This window comes from Triticum dicoccoides, chromosome 7B (genome assembly GCF_002162155.2).
Source record: "Triticum dicoccoides isolate Atlit2015 ecotype Zavitan chromosome 7B, WEW_v2.0, whole genome shotgun sequence".
In the NCBI taxonomy this organism is placed as follows: Eukaryota; Viridiplantae; Streptophyta; class Magnoliopsida; order Poales; family Poaceae; genus Triticum; species Triticum dicoccoides.
The window spans coordinates 393,780,381-393,797,356 of record NC_041393.1 but is presented as its reverse complement, the minus strand read 5'-3'; positions in this window follow the sequence as shown (position 1 = coordinate 393,797,356).

Here is a 16,976-nt window from a genome sequence, read left to right as displayed (position 1 = left end):
CATAAAGGGCTTTAAAAGAAATGCCACAGTCGGGCGTCTGAGCGATACCACATAAAGGGCTTTAAAAGAAATGCCACAGTCGGGCGTCTGAGCGACGCCACATAAAGGGCTTTAAAAGAAATGCCACAGTCGGGCGTCTGAGCGACACCACATAAAGGGCTTTAAAAGAAATGCCACAGTCGGGCGTCTGAGCGACACCACACAAAGGGCTTTAAAATAAACAATCATAGTGAATATCCCGGAGGTAGAACCATCCCAGATATACTCGATAATAACAATAATATCACGGGTTAGTCAACAATAATAATAATCATAATTATCACAAGTCACGGGTAGTAGTTCCAGTTCTGGTTAACAGTTTCACCTCTGAAGACCGACACTAAGACCGACACTTGACCCATCCCAGACTGTAATCCTTAACCATGGACACGGCTATTCGAATAGGTTTAATCTCTGCAGAGGGTGTACTCTTTACCCACGAGTAACGGATTTCTTTAGTCCATCGGGACTAATTCCGTCTACGGTCTTTTTGTTGAAAACACACCTAACTTGCACACACCAGCTTATCTCACACGTGTCTGGAATCACCCACGACACCTGTTAAGCAAACTCTAAGTGGGGAGGCTACAACCTCGCATAGCATGGGATCAAATTTATATCGTGCGCTCTAAGGGGTGGCCTCCCCGCTCGGTCCCAACCGGAAACACCCATGCCCCCGGACCAGGTGGCCTGCCTACCAGCTACAACTGGTATCTTCCACCATGGCCTCTCTGTACGGTGTGTGCTAGAAAGAGGTTGACAACTTACTGAACCGTACTCTACTTGCTGTAGAGATGAGTGGTAGTACAAAACAAGTATGGGGGTTACTGGCACAAGACTCGATCTACGGTTGACTCAGGAGGTTTAAGTATTCCCTGCATGATTAGCATGACGAATATATTTCAACCAACAGAGTCACCGCTCATATCACCTTGCCATGCCATACCAGACATAACCGTCCCGACGGAGACCGGCGACAAACTCATGCCTACCCAAGGCAGAGGTTTTCCCGGGTTCCTGCCGGTATGCATGCAAGGCACCTGAGGGTGATTATCATCACAAGTGTGTCCATTTCCAACAGCCTGGAAATCACTAATATGCACTCATGCATATGATCATACCACATGAAATAACAAGTCCTTCGAAATGCGGTGGTGTTATAAATGTATCAACGATCACACCAATATTATGCCGGGATTCAGAATGCTTGCCTTCGATGTGTGGAAAGGCAGGGTGCACTCCAAAACTTGAAACATTTCTCCTCTCTTCAAAAATCCTATTTTAGCAATATAAAAGAATTAACACACAAAATAAAAACATCACCAAAAGTTGTTCTGAAATTTTTTCAAATAAATCTTAAAATAAACTAGGTGAAATTTGAGAGAGGTAGGAAAAATAATCAATTCATTTGGAGTTATATTTAAAAAGTTATAGACAGTCAAAGCTGTGGTCAAAATCTGTTTTTAATAAAATCAGGAAAAGGAAAACGTTTCAAACGAGATTACACTTTCGGTGCAGAGAAAACGTATTTGCGCCCTTTACGCCTCCACTTAACCACGTGGACCGGCGCTGGGTCTCTGACGGTGGGCCCGCCTGGCCCACTGGTCAGGTTTGACCAGTCGCCCGCGTCGTCTCCCTCCTCTGCCCGAGTGGAGCGGGGCTCCGGCGATCATCGCCGGCGAACGCTGGCTCCGTTCGGAAAGCTGAGGCCACCAGCGGATTCAGGGGGCCGAGGTGGTCACTCCGGTAGTCGTAGGGTCGTCGGAGGTGGAGGAAATCGCCGGCGGCGAGCTTCGCGGCGGAGGGAAGCTTCGGCGGTAAAGTGGTTTTGAGGCGGCGGTGGTTCCCGATCAAAATCGAGTAGGGGGAAGGGTTCACGGGAGGATGAGGAGGTTTTTGGCAAAGATAACGGAGAGGGGGAGGATCTGGAGGCACCGGCAGGGCCTGGGCAGTGGCAGCGGCTGCAGTCGCCGGAGATGAGGAAGGAGGCCTCCCCGGGTCGATTGGCTGCCAAAGGGGGTCCTCGGGAGGTGGCTTGGGACTGCCTGCGTGCGGAGATGAGCTCGGGGCTCCTTATATAGGCAAGTCGAGGCGGTTCAGCGGTGGCCGCGGATGACCTCGTCGGCGACCGTCTTTCCGTAGCTGCAGGGCATCGTGGCGGCGACGAGCGCTAGTGGACATGGCTGCGGATGAGCTCGCGCTGATCCAGGGGCCAGGTGGCGAGCGGGAGGGGCTTGGGTGGCGCTGCCCGTGGCTGGAGCCACTGCGGACGCCGGTGTGCCGCCAAGAATGCCCTGGCGGTGGCGCTGTAGCGTGCCAGGGTGGCTTCGCGCGATACTGCGAGGCGGGGAGTGCGTGGCGAAGTGCTGCCGTGTGGGCCAAAGCCAGGGGGGCAGCGTGTCGGCTCGGGCGCGGCATCGTGAAATACGAGCGCTCTGGGCGCGTCCAGTGCACGCACGGGAGATGCTCGACACAATGCTGCGGCATGCTACAGGTCGCAGGTGAGGTTGGGGTTTACCAGATCGAGGTTAGGAGCAACTGGGAGTCTAGTGGACATGCTAGTTTGATCAGAGGTGCAAGCTTACAGTGCAATGCCAAAACTCATGTCAAAACTGGTCATGCCTACAGGGTGCTCGATAGAATGCCACATGCACCTAGGCATCTCTTGGGGTAGCCAAAACTTCCAGATTGGGGTCTCTTTAGATGTACAAGAGGGTGGTGAGGTTAGTTTGCGAAAAGTAGAAACTTGTTAGTGCAACTTTAGCAGAATTTCAATTCTGGACAGGAAATAAATGACATTATTTCATGAACCAAAAATGATCCAAAGGGTGCATGCTCCTGGACTTAAGGGTTTAACATGGAGTACTACAAGTAGGAGAAAGAATCAAGGGTTAAAGAGCAAGCAAAAATATGGTTGCTGTACAAATCCTCAAATTGGACCAAAATGGGAAAGAGGATGATACACTCAATTTTTTTCAAAGAACATAAATAGGTTTTTGCACAAAGTGGAATAATATGCTCCTGCTGACCTCCCCTAATTTTGGTAGAAGTTTTAAATAAATATTTAAATAGGTTGTAGTGTAAAATTGCTCTCTGGACCAGAGAAGAAAATTGGGTGTAGAGCTCAAAATATCCAATGAATGAAATATACTATTGCACAAAAGTGATTTAGAGACATCACATGATATCTCCAAACCTTGGTGAAATTTTTAGTTGAATATATCAAATGGTTGCAGTTCAAAAAGAGCTCCAAATTTTTAAAACAAGTCATTTAATGAATAAAGCTCAGGGTGAAATAATTTTATAAATAAATCTCCTAATTGAGAGATGTTTTCAAATGAAAGGGAAAATAAGTCCAATATGTTTTGGAAGGATCCACTTTGGAAAAACTCCTTAATATTAAAAGAAAAGTTTTGAAATCAACAGGGATATTCTTGCAGGCAAAAATTTTAAACTCTTGGCAAAATTTTAATAACTAAAACCTGGTTAAATTTTTGGGGTGTTACCGATTTAATCGATACAAATCCTCGTTTCACGTGTCAATTAATGCGTATTTTTTTCTCCAAAGACCAAAGAGCTAACCATCTCACTCCTCATCGCTTGATTAATGCAGCGCCATGCCAACCAACCTTCTCACTTCCGCATGCAAGTAGGGGATATTAATGTCCTTGGTTGCTAACCCCATCAATTTTGCCTCGATTAGTGTTAGTGGCCCTTTGCAAATTGTAATTTTGATATACTGGCCTTGTGTACAAAAAAATGGAGGTAGTAACTATATTTGACTTCCTTCCCCATTGCGGTGACGTCGACGATATCTTTTTTTTGTGGTTTGGCGAAGTGCATTCGACGGAGAACACCATTGAGGGAGACCACGGTAAGTCGTTTGCAAGTGCCGCCTTCAAGCCGAGACAACCGCCTTATTTGCATCCAGGAAGTCCTTTACTAGTACTACTATATAGGAGTACTAGTGCGGTGAGATGGTTTCTCGAAGAAGATGATTGAGAAGCGGAGTCAGCGAAGAGTGAAATGATGGTTGCTTCGTTCGTGCTTTTGTGATTTGACGCCGCACTGCTTTGTGATTTGTGATAGAAGGGATAGGGGAGTAGACTCTGTGCTCTATACTATACTACATGCGTCCAAGCATGGGAGAAAGAGGAGACACGTTGCATTTTTCTATTCCTTCAATCAATCAATCAGGGAGCTTCAGTTCCATCTTTTTGGCTTTGGCAACACCGTCCACAATGGTTCCCATGATGCCAAAAGCTATTTTTGCATTTGGCTACACATTGTGGATGCCCTTAACCGTACCACTTGGTTTTGCTCATGTGTGCTATCTATAGAAATCTCAGTTATATTGATCAAAAAAATTATAGAACCAAGATTAGTAAAAAGGAGGTGATTTTGCTGCGCGGATGGCGGGGGAGGCTTCTTATTTGAGCAAAGCTACATCCACGTAATGGTTTACGTAAAGTTACGAACTGATGTGATGTGGGACAATTTGATTGGATTAAAGGAGAGGATTAGGCCCACCCCACCTGAAAATCAGGGGGGCATATAAAGATTAGATGGAAAGTATACGTAGCAGCTACGTAGCCCTTTGTAAGTCTAGGATTAGGCTTCTTATTTTCGGAGGACGTTGTCCTGGCGGTTTGCTAACATGCGGTCCCACGTGTCAGTGCTTTACCAAGCCGATCCGCGTCCCACATGAGGCAGAACAACGGCAGAAGGAACACGTGGTTAAGTTGAAGAAGATGAGGGAGAAGCGGATTCAGCAACGAGTGAAATGATGGTTGCTTCGTCCCTCCAACTTCTTTTTTTAGCATTATTACTTCGTCCCTCCAACTTAACTGCGGGAAAGGTGCAGCTTTGTGATTTGACACCTCATTGCTCATTACTACGCCGGCGCCATGACTGGGGTGCTTCACCCCGGCTGCTCTGCACTGTATTCCGGTATGGCACATGGACCCGGTAGCTTGATGTCCCACATGTCAGCGAAAGGGACTAGAAGATTTATGAAAGTGAGCACTCCACTCTTATGACGGAGGAGTAGACGACACGACGGCCCAGTGAACTGTCACTTGTACTGTATAGTACTATAGTTTTGCTGTTTCGCACGATCCATCGATACAAACCCGATTAAACAGGAAAAGGCGGAATTTTTCCCGCGCGGTAGATGATACTAGCCATACATTTCAAAGGCAATTTTAATGTATGCAAATTGAATAATTATAAGTAACAATATGATATCTAGTAAAACTAAAAACACATATGATTTATTGTGTTAGAGTGTAGTAGTAGTGCTGTATTGCAAAGTTGTTAGATGTAACATGCAAGAACGTGTAGAGATGTAATTTTGGAGGGCCTACAGGGAGAAAAGCATAATACGGTCACCGAACTTCAGAATAAGCTGATTACGGTCACTATATACATTTTGCGATGATTATACGGTCACTTGCTCATAGTTCATCATCGGATTGCACTCTGTTGACCGACCAAATAGTCTGCATGGCGCCATGTTGACTAGTTAAATTGACCATGTTCCTCGTGGGTCCCACCTGTCAGTTCGCATAGGGAAAAGGTCAGATAAACACAAATTTAAGCAGGCGCGACAAGGCTCCAACCCGTGCGCGGGAATCACCTGGTTGTGTATGTGTCTGTCAGGGCCTGATGTGTGCGCATGCACGTGTAGGTTGGGCACTTGAGCGTGAGAGTGTGTGTTGGTCATGTGGTGTACTGGTGTGTGCATGCATGCATGCGTGTGTGCGTGTGAGTGTTGCGTGCGTGTGTGGCTGCGTGTGTACGTGTGAGTGTTGTGTGTGTGCGTGGGTGCATGTGTTTGTGTGAGTGTTGCGTGGATGCAGTTCGTGTGCATGCGTGCGTGTGTGTATAATTGAGGGAGTCCTGGATTAGGGGGTATCCGGATAGCCGGACTATGTACAACGTCCGGACTATTGAAGCGTGAAGATACAAGACTCAAGACTTCGGCCCGTGTCCACATAGGACTCTCCTTGGCGTGGAAGGCAAGCTTGGCGATCCGGATATTGTGTTTCCTTTCTTGTAACCGGCTCCATGTAAACCCTAGCCCTCTCCGATGTCTATATAAACCGGAGAGGTTGGTCCTGAGAAGGCTGATCACAATTACAATCATACCATCATAGGCTAGCTCTTAGGGTTTAGCCTCTACGATCTTGTGGTAGATCTACTCTTGTACTACCCATATCTTCAATATTAATCAAGCAGGAAGTAGGGTTTTACCTCCATCGAGAGGGACCGAACCTAGGTAAACATCTGTGTCCCTTGCTTCCTGTTACCATCAGCCTTGACGCACAGATCGGGACCCCCTACCCGAGATCCGCCGGTTTTGACATTGACATTGGTACTTTCATTGAGAGTTCCTCTGTGATGTTGCTGCAAGGCTCGATGGCCCCTTCAATCATTGTCAATGACGCTGTCCAGGGTGAGACTTTCCTCCCCGGACAGATCTTTGTGTTCGGCGGCTTCGTACTGCGGACCGATTCGCTTGGCCATCCGGATCAGATCACGCCAGGAGCGCCGAACAGTCATGACGAGCACGGCTTAGACCTGCTGTCAGAGGATGCGCGGGATATCACCCCGGTAGAAGCCTCGGATCTAAATCCAGGGCAGGTTGCGTTGCCTAAAGATGGAGGGCTGGACCCCACCTCGTAGGCCGTACCCTCATCGGCGATGGAGCCGAACAAAGGCCCCACTTCTGGGAAAGCCTATGACTCCGGACCCCTGGATTCGTATCTGGTTGTAGGTTCCAATCCGCGCGTTTTCGACCTAGTCGAGCCAGGTTGGGCTCCGGTAGCGGAATTCACCAATGCGGATATCTTCCAGCACTCGCCCTTTGGCGACATGCTGAACTCATTAAAAACTCTCTCCTTGACAAAAAATTCCGGGCCGAACCATGTCCGGCTCGAGTGGGAAGCAGGCGACGAAGAAATTCGTTACCCACCCACCACCCACTTCATAGCCACGGTTGATGATTTAACCGACGCGCTTGACTTCGACTCCGAAGACATCAGAATAAATGGGGTGCCGGACTTCTGCCTCGTCACATGACATATACATGGTGGATACGCCCAAGGAGGACGACGGTGACAATCCGGAAAATAAAACCCCCGGGAAAAAGCCAAAGGGACGGCGCAGACGTCGTTCCAAGTCTAGCAACAACAAAAATATCAGCAAGAGCTCCAGGAGGATCGATACTCCGGTCAACCCCGAAGGCAACAACAACCATACGGAACCAGCAATGGAGCAGGACAAACCAAGTCACGCCGAACATAGTCCGGAGCAGACACCCGAAGATAATGATCCAGAGAGACGAGTTCATCAAACCGGCCCAGGACAAGAAGACAGTCCGGACGACGATGCATTCATCATCCCGGAAGAACATGTGGAACGAGAAAACCTCCATAGGAAGCTTATGTCCACAGCTAGAAGTCTGAAGAAGCAGAAGCAACGGCTTAAAGCCGCACAGGAAACACTCAACCGCAGATGGAACAAAGTGCTAGACACTGAAGAAAGATATGGCGACGATCGCCATACAAAGAGCTACCCAAAACGTAAGCTAGTGCCAGAATTCGATGACGAGGCCGTTCCACCAAAGAGTAACACGACCAGGAGGCCAGACGTACTACTCCATAACCACAACAAAGCAGCTACAGATGCCGCACACGACCTACGTGAGCACCTGGATAAGAAAGCTGGCGCAACTAGGTCCATCTATGGATCTAGAGGACAAACCCGGCGAGGGACTATGGTCACCAAAATGATTACATCAACCAAATACCAGTTCGGAATAAACACCGAACACAGCAACAGCCGACGGCATGCCACAATACTTCCAGATACAGAGGGGCTGCTCACCCCCTGTGCTTTACCGAAGAGGTACTGGACCATGAATTCCCACAGGGCTTTAAACCATGAATTCCTGCTTGATTGACTTTGATGAGTATAGGGGTTACAAGAGTTGATCTACCTCAAGATCATAATGGCTAAACCCTAAATGTCTAGCCTGTATGATTTATGATTGCCTCTACGGACTAAACCCTTCGGTTTATATAAGCACCGGAGGGGACTAGAGTTGTACAAAGTCGGTTTACAGAGGAAGGAAACTACACATCCGGATGCCAAGCTTGCCATCCACGCAAAGGTGAGTCCCATCTGGGCACGGGAGAAGGCCTTTTGTCTTGTATCTTCACGGCCCATCAGTCTAGCCCATGTCACATAGGCTGGCTCCCCGAGGACCCCATAATCCAGGTCTCCCTCAGTAGCCCCTGAACTTGCCTTCAATGATGACATTGTATCCGACTTCGTGTCTTCGGATTTGCAAGGTGGGTTCTCAATTGTACCTCGTATAGTTCGGATTTTACATTAAATATCATATCCTTCAGCTTCTGTGCAGCCATCACCTCGGCTTCCATGAGTCAAACAAATACGAAGGGTCTAAGTATTTTTACAGGTAACCCCTTAACCATGTAGGGAAGCCATCTATTTAAAGAGATTGAATCTCAGATGCTATTCCTCACCAGGCGAAAATCCTTAGAGCTTGCCATAGGCAACCATCCAAACATGGCTGGCGCTCCTAGTTCTTTCTCGCGCCCCCACGGCCCTCAAAAAGGAGATTGGGAGAGCTGCTCGGTATCCCACGCCCAGTTGACCAAGCTTCAGACGCAGGGATATCTCCCTCCCTCGGATCTAGTCCCCGTTCGGGCGGGATTAACTTGCATCAATGTTGAAGCCTTGACGAAGAACTCCCCAATCCTACTAAAGGGGGGCGGGTGTGCTTTGTTTCTTTCCTGTTGAGAGTCATGGGATTTCCGACCCACCCTTTCCTCATAGGTCTCCTGGAGTATTACGGCCTCCAACTGCACAATCTCACGCCGGGCTCCATTCTGCACATCGTGGGCTCCGTTGCTCTTTGCGAGCTGTTCCTAGGCTGTGAGGCCCGTTTCGAGTTATGGAGGAAATTTTTCTACCTTGTCCCCCGCTCCCAAAAGGGATCCATATTCAAGGTGGGCGGCACCAAAGTATGGCACATAACCGTAAAAGGATACCTGTCCGGCACTCTGAAGAAGGCGTCCGAAGAGTGGCCCTCGGAATGGTTCTACATTGAAGACGTTGTTCTTCCAGACCCAATCCGACGCGGTATTCCCGAATTCTCCACTGCTCCTTTAAAGAAGCATGCCAGTTGGCGTCCCCAAAGCTTTGAGGAAGAAGACAGTGCAGAGATTAAGAGGCTAGTGAGCAAGATCAGAATACTTGCCCACTCCGGACTGTCTATAGTCGAGGTAATGGCGATTTCAATAATGCAATGCGTTCAGCCACTCCAATCCAGAGGGATTCACATGTGGCATTACAACAGGGAGGACGACACATCATGCTGTGGGCGCAAGGGTCCGGACAACTTTGCCGCTTTGGCCGCCATGTTGGCTGATCTTTACAAAGGGGCGAAAGAAGACTTCACTCGCCTTAAATGCCGAGAAGGTTTCTCCATGTACAACCCCATTGACTGGATGAGTTTTTGATCATAGGCCTCACTCAATCTTTTTCCTTAATTATACTTAGTCGAACTTAATCCAGCTACCTTTAACAAGAATGGAGAAAGGTCATCGTGGGGATCTACAGCCCCGCTCCGTAGCCGGAGAACCATATTCGAGACCTAGATCCTAGATTTGGAGAGGATCCGAATGTATTTATAGAATTTAAGGAGGGAGTCTTTTATCAGGCGAGCTACAACGGCACGGAAGTGGTCACTATAGCTGATTACCCCGGCCTTCTCCCCTCCTTCCATGTAAGTACCCAGGAGACATCCCCTCAAAAAGAGTTTCCCCCCTACGACTCACCCACCGCACTATATCGAGCTCCCAAGGGGCGACACTCATCCCATCATACTGCGGCAAAGGCGTCCTCTAAGAAGACGACGCTTGCACAGGGTGAGTCTTTGAAAAGAAAGGCAAACGATGATACTGACGGGCCCTCTCCTTCATCAAACGATGATACAAACGATGATACTGACACGCACTCAATGGATAGATCAGACAGTGATGTTTCCTGCTGTGCCATATCGTAGGAGGAGCGTACACCGGACTGTATCCAGAGACCTGGCTGGCCATGCACAGGCTAATCCAGCCCCGGACCCTACCACAAGGACTAGGGCTGACGCGTAGGCAATGCCGAATTGTCATCTCCTAGTGGATCTGGATAATGTATTCGTTACCAACTCCAAAGTGGAGAGTGAGATGAATCGTCGGTGGCGGAGAGCGGCTATGCGCGACCCAAATTTCGCCGAAGAGGCATTCAACGCTTTAACTCAGTGGATGCATACATACGAGCTGCTTGGAATGGACTTGCTGGAGCCACTCACCATCTTTCAAAGGATATGCGGGTAAGAACTTTTGTGCAAATTTAATAATCATATGCCAGTAGCCCCGAGTCTAGAAGCAGTTGGCCCAACTAGTTTAAGGGTCGTTACGTCATCAGGTACTCACGGAGAAAAATAACACATTATCCAAGGAGCTAGAAGAATGCCGAACTAAGCTAACTGTTGCCATTGCCGAACTGGAAAATTTAAAGAAATCCAAGAAGGCACCTGATGGTAAGCATAACAGTAGCCCGGAAAAAAGATTATGTACCTACAATGATTTTGCTTTAAATATGCATAGTTTTGTTGGTAGGGTCGACAGATCAGCTGGAGGAGAGGCTAAGGGCTGCTCAAGCGAACAAACAACATTCTGAAGGGCAATAAGCCACTGGTCAACGTGTATTAAAACGCACCATTAATGAGAAGAACAAACTACATGGTGCAAACATCAAGCAAGCCGAAGAACTGAAGGACATAAGAGCCCAACTATCGGATTCCTTGAATGAGAACAGAAAGCTGAAAGGCGGCATATTCAGTATGCTCTTTAAATTGACTTTCACATGGTCCCTAGATAGAAAGTTTTACAAGTTTGTTTCTGTAGGTGTGCTGACTGGGCGTCCCGAGGGAGAAGTGTCTGGATTTCAAGGCGACCTGCTACAAGAGCTATCCAAAGTGCACGAGCGAGCTCAGAAAGCAATAAGGAACATGGCTAAGGCTTTATGACCATCAGATTCTCCTCCAGGAAGTATGGAGGAGCTTGTGAATTTACTCAAGGGAGCTCGTCGCCGTTTTGGGCTATGGAAGATATCAGCATGTTGAGAAGGCGCACGAGGCCTGGGCCATGGTGAAAACATGGTATACCGGACTTGATCCGAATCATATGGCCCGGGTCGGACCTCGGGGACCAGATGGACAGGAAATTCCTGTTAGCTTAGTGTACGACCAAGTAAAGATAGCCGCTAAGTTTTCTCAACAGGATTATAAACTAGACAACCTGTTAGATGATCTAGAGGAGGAAGAAGTTTTTGAGTCCAAGTAGCAATGTACTTTTATTGGCAAACTTATCTCCATCCAATTTGTAAAACGATTGTCATGGTAGACTTTCTGCTTCGACCTCCGAAACCGAAGGTTTGGAGTGTTTCCAAATACTATGACGTCGGTAAACACCAAAGTATGTTTAGAAACCAGACAGTCCGGTCATAGTTGCTTGAACAGACAAGTTGTATTCAGGGAGTTATGTTATATTACATTTGATTGTAACAAACATCTTCCAGAGAGAATAGTTTCGTTAAGGGTTCCTCTCCCTGGGCCAGCATGCCTTTTTTGTGCATGCCGGAGTTATGATGCTAAAAATCACAGGGCTTATATTGCAGCAAGGGTAGTTCGTCTTTTTTCCTGGACCAATTATTCCCTTAAGAATGCTAGCTTCCGGCTTCACCCATCTAAGGTACACGTCTGGATAACCTGGGTGTAACAATCATAGAGGTGCTTCCTTTATGCCCTAGCCGAACAAGTGGGAACGTAGGGCATAAGAACAGGAGCCAGGCAACCCAGCTTGGCAAAAACTTAAGTCATGAAGGTGCATATAATGGCGAAGAAAAGACATATATGAGTAGACAACACATATATACGGTGAGCTTGATGCTCAAAAAATAATAATGATAATAAGCTTCTGTGAAAAGAAGCCACCAGGTATTGTGGGGTATGCACACTTAAGGATGTATGCCCCTCAAGTGTGCGGTTTATCCGAACATGAGCTAGAATTCGTATAAAAACAAGAAAAAGGAAAAAAGTGAAAGGAAGAAAAGAAGGAACGAGGAAAAAGGTATAAGTGCGGACTTAGGCGTAGAATCTTCGGAGCCGGGCAGCATTCCATGGGTTTGGTTCCAAGTGATTATCCGAAGTATTGCGAAGGCAATAGGCTCCTCCAGTGAGAACTTCGTCTATAATGAAGGGACCCTCCCATTTGGGCTTGAGCTTGTCCTTTTTCTTCTTTGGTAGGCGTAGAACGAGTTCACCGACATTATAAGTCTTTGCCCGTACTTCCCTGCTTTCATATCGCCGAGCCTGCTGTTGGTAGCATGTGGAACAGGCCTTCGCGACATCGAGTTCCTCCTCTAGGCCGTCCAGATCGTCCTGCCGATCGACCTCGGCTTCTCTCCCTTCATACATGAGCACTCGAGGTGAGTCATGAATAATGTTGCAAGGCAAGACTGCCTCCGCACCGTACACCATGAAGAAAGGTGTATATCTGTTCGTGCGATTGGGCGTGGTCCGCAGCCCCTAGAGTACGGAATCGAGTTCCTCAACCCAGTGTTTGTCTGATTCTTGCAGAGAATGCACTAGTCTGGGTTTGATGCCACTCATTATCAGGCCGTTAGCCCGTTTGACCTAACCGTTTGTTTGAGGGTGATATACGGAGGCGTAATCAAGCTTGATGCCCAAATTAGCGCACCAAGTTTTCACCTCATCAGCCATAAAGTTAGAGCCGTTGTCAGTAATAATACTGTGGGGGACACCATTGTCGGTGTTCACGGAATGGGGGTCCCCAGACTTGCCTGCCTGCAGCCTACGGCGTGGCTCGGCCAGTGGCCCAGTACGGCCCGTCTCCATCAACCAACACTCAAGACCCTTGCAAGGCGCAGATGACACAAGGCCTCCTCGGGAGCGGCCTCACCAGGCAGCCTCGCGAGGAGGTGGAGAGATCAAGGCAAGGGGTACCTCGTGAGGTCCTCGTGACGCAAGCCATGACGCCCAAGGCCAGGTGGGCGCTAGCCCGTGCAGTGTCCTCGTTTCCTCTTTGGTGCTACCGGTGCAAGCACAGGCGTGGAGTACCGAGGCATCATGCAAGGATTTCCATATCGGTGCAACAAGACCAAGACCGGCAAGACGACAGGACGGAGGTCACCATGGAGCCCAAGATGGCGTCACCACTAGCGCCTTTGGGAGGGGAAGACCACCTTTAGTTAGGATAGCTTGTACTAGCTGTCCCCTTTCAAAATGGCCGATGTTGGATCCCTTCCCGCTCAATATTTGGGAAGAGGACTAGGGCCTCTATAAATAGGGCTAGCCACCACAGTAGAAATCATCTCATCTAGAGGCATCCAAACCCAGTTCACCTACACACCACCAAGCACAAGAACACCTCTCGTCGCGAGGCTGTTCTTCCCTTGTACTGTTCATCATCAGCCCAAGAGGCAATCCACCACCACACACAGGAGTAGGGTATTACACCACAATGGTGGCCCGAACCTATATAAATCTTGTGTCTCTTGTGTTGTTCATCAAGCTAGCTTAGAGATCGCAGCGAGGCTGAGGGCGTGTTTCGGTAGGGAGAGATCTTCGCACGCACCCCAGTGTTCGAACCTTAAGGGTTTTGCCGGAACCCGATATCCAACATTTGGCGCGCCAGGTAGGGGTGTGCCGAAATCTTCTTTCCGCTAATCTGCGTCCCATCGCTTCGTCGCATCCATGTCGGACGCTCGCCTAGCCCGCGCCGAGCGCCAGGCTGCTCTCGCCGCTTGCGTCACCCAGACGGCTCTCGTCGGTGGGCCTCCTCGTCGTTCTCCATTGCCTCCCGCCAACGCTGCCTCCAACCCGGTGGGGAACGAGCAGCAAGCATCTTCACTGCACCTCTCGGTGCGGTGAGAAGGCCGCACCGCCACTCCGTCGCTGACCCCAGCTGGTTCATCGTCCCACGCTCGTCGCGCCCCAACGGACGCGCATGCCACGCTGCTTCTGGCACGTGAGCTCCTGCACTACCGCCCCGTCGATGACCTCTATGAAGAATGGCTCATCGCATCACCGAGCTCGTCAGTGCTGCAGCGGGCTCTCCTACGCGGTCCCTCTCGCTGCCTCGCCCTCCGCCAGGTGCAGGCGACGCGGCTTAGGGAGTGCCTCCACCACCTCCGCCCCAAGACGGCGCCCTGGCTCCAAGGCGTGCGACCCCTGGACATGACCCACCGCATCTACCGCCCGGGCGACAAGAAAGAAGCTTCCAAGAAATCCCACGGCCTCAAGGAGGTGCCCCCGTGCTCCCTGCACCAGCGTGACAAGATCGTGTACTGCCTCTGGCGGCGGTGCGCGGGTACCATCAAGAGCAAGCTCCGCATCGGCAAAGGGCTCCGGTGACCACAGCAGGTTGCCGCGCCTTCACCACCGAGCTGCGTAGCGTCACCTAGCCCGGCAAGTTCAAGCGAACCTGCCTCCTTGCTATGACGGCACCACCGAGCCCGCGGAGTTCTTGCAGCTCTACGAGCTGAGCATCGAGGCGGCCAACAGAGATGAGAAGGTCATGGCGAACTAGTTTCCCATGGCGCTCAAGGACAGCGCCCGCAGCTGGCTCCTGAACCTGCCTCGCTGCTGGATCTCTTCCTGGGATGAGATGCGCAGCCGCTTCATCACCAACTTCCAGGGCACTCGCGACCGCCCCTGGCCGCGGGTGACCTGCGCCGCATCAAGCAACAGCCTGGGGAGACCCTACAGAAATACATCCCGCGCTTCAACAGCGCTCGCCTCAAGATCCCCAAGGTGATGGATGAGGCCATCATCTCAGCGTTCTCTGATGGCTTCCGTGACATCAAGATGAAGGAGGAGCTCGCCATCCATGAGGAGTTGTGCACATCCCTGGAGCTATTCAACCTGGCGAGCAAGTGCGCAAGAGTTGAGGAGGGACGCAGAAGAGAAGAAGACCAAAGCCAAGGATGTGAAGTGCAAGGGAGTATCCGTGCTTGCGGCAGAACCAGACACAAAGCACGGCAGGGACCAGCCGGAGTCGTCCAAGGGTAGCCGACCGTTCTGCGCCTACCACAACTTCCACACCCACAACACCAGCGACTGCCAGGAGCTCAGGGCCGTTCGAGAAGGATGCTTCGGTCGACACCCCGAGCGCAACGACCGGGGCTACGACCGAGGAGGAGGACGTGGCGGAGGATGATGGGACAACCGTGGCCCTCGCCAGGAGTTGTGTGACCGACCTCGTGAGGATTGTTCGCAGGACCAGCTTTGCGAGGGCGCCTAGAGGGATCAGCCTCGTGAGGACCGCCCGCAGGGAAACGCGGGACTTCCTCCTTTGCCGCCGCTGCCAAGAAGGAATGACGACCATCACCAGGACAAGGGGGCTGGGGGCTTCCAGGAGCCACGTGCTATCGCTTGCATCTTGGGCGGAGCTCAGGCCCCTGCCTCTCAGCGCATCTTCAAGCAGTTTGCTCGCGAGGTGAATGTAGTCCTCCCCAGTCTTGAGGCCATGCGCCCGCTTAGGTGGTCCAAGTGCGCCATCACCTTCAGTTCAACAGATCAACTCAAGTGCGCGGCTACTGCTGGTGCCCTCCCGGTGCTTTGTTCCCCAGTCATCAGCAACGCGCAAGTCACCGGGACCCTCATTGATGGCGGCGCAGGGCTCAACATCATGTCCATTGAGATGTTCGACAACATTCAAGTGTCATATGATCAACTTCAGCCTACCAAGCCTTCCTCAGGAGTTACTGATGGTTCCACCACCCCGATAGGACAGGTCCGCCTTCCTGTCACCTTCAGCACGCGCGACAACTACCGCACCAAGCTCATCGAATTCGATGTCGCCCACATCCACCTGCCGTACAATGCCATCCTCGGGTATCCAGCCCTGTCCAAGTTCATGGCGGTGACCCACCACGGCTACAACGTCCTCAAGATGCCAGGAAGCGGCGGAATCATCACGGTCCCCTGCGAAGAAAGAGATGCGGTGTGCTCCCTCGAGCGTGCCTGCCAAGCTGCATCAATCAAGGACCCGGACAACAAGGGCGAGAACCCTCCGGAGGCCATCCCCAAGAAGAAGAAGCCATCGCTCAGCACAAGGCCTCAGGAGGTTGGCATCTCAGGTGGTGCCGCATTAGGATCCGCGCCCGTGCAAGGGGCGCCTGAGGGAGTCCTGGATAAGGGGGTATCCGGACAGACCGACTATATACATCGTCCGTACTATTGAAGCGTGAAGATACAAGACTCAAGACTTCGGCCCATGTCCGGATGGGACTCTCCTTGGCGTGGAAGGCAAGCTTGGCGATCCGGATATTGTGTTTCCTTCCTTGTAACCAACTCCATGTAAACCCTAGCCCTCTCCTGTGTCTATACAAACTGGAGAGGTTGGTCCTTAGAATGCCGATCACAATTACAATCATACCATCATAGGCTAGCTCTTAGGGTTTAGCCTTTACGATCTCGTGGTAGATCTACTCTTGTACTACCCATATCTTCAATATTAATCAAGCAGGAAATAGGGTTTTACCTCCATCGAGAGGGCTCGAACCTGGTTAAACATCTGTGTCCCTTGCTTCCTGTTACCATCAGCCTGGACGCACAGATCGGGACCCCCTACCCGAGATCCGCCGGTTTTGACACCGACAGCGCCTCCTTCCATCGCATAGGAAGGCGCGCCCGGCGCCCTCCTCGGGCAGGGCTTGGGGGCTCTCTTCTGGAGGGCCTCAGACCTTGCCAACATCACGAGGGAGGCACTCGGGCACCACTTGGAGGCGTGCTACACAACACATTTCCCTCAAGAAGGCACAGGGTGTGG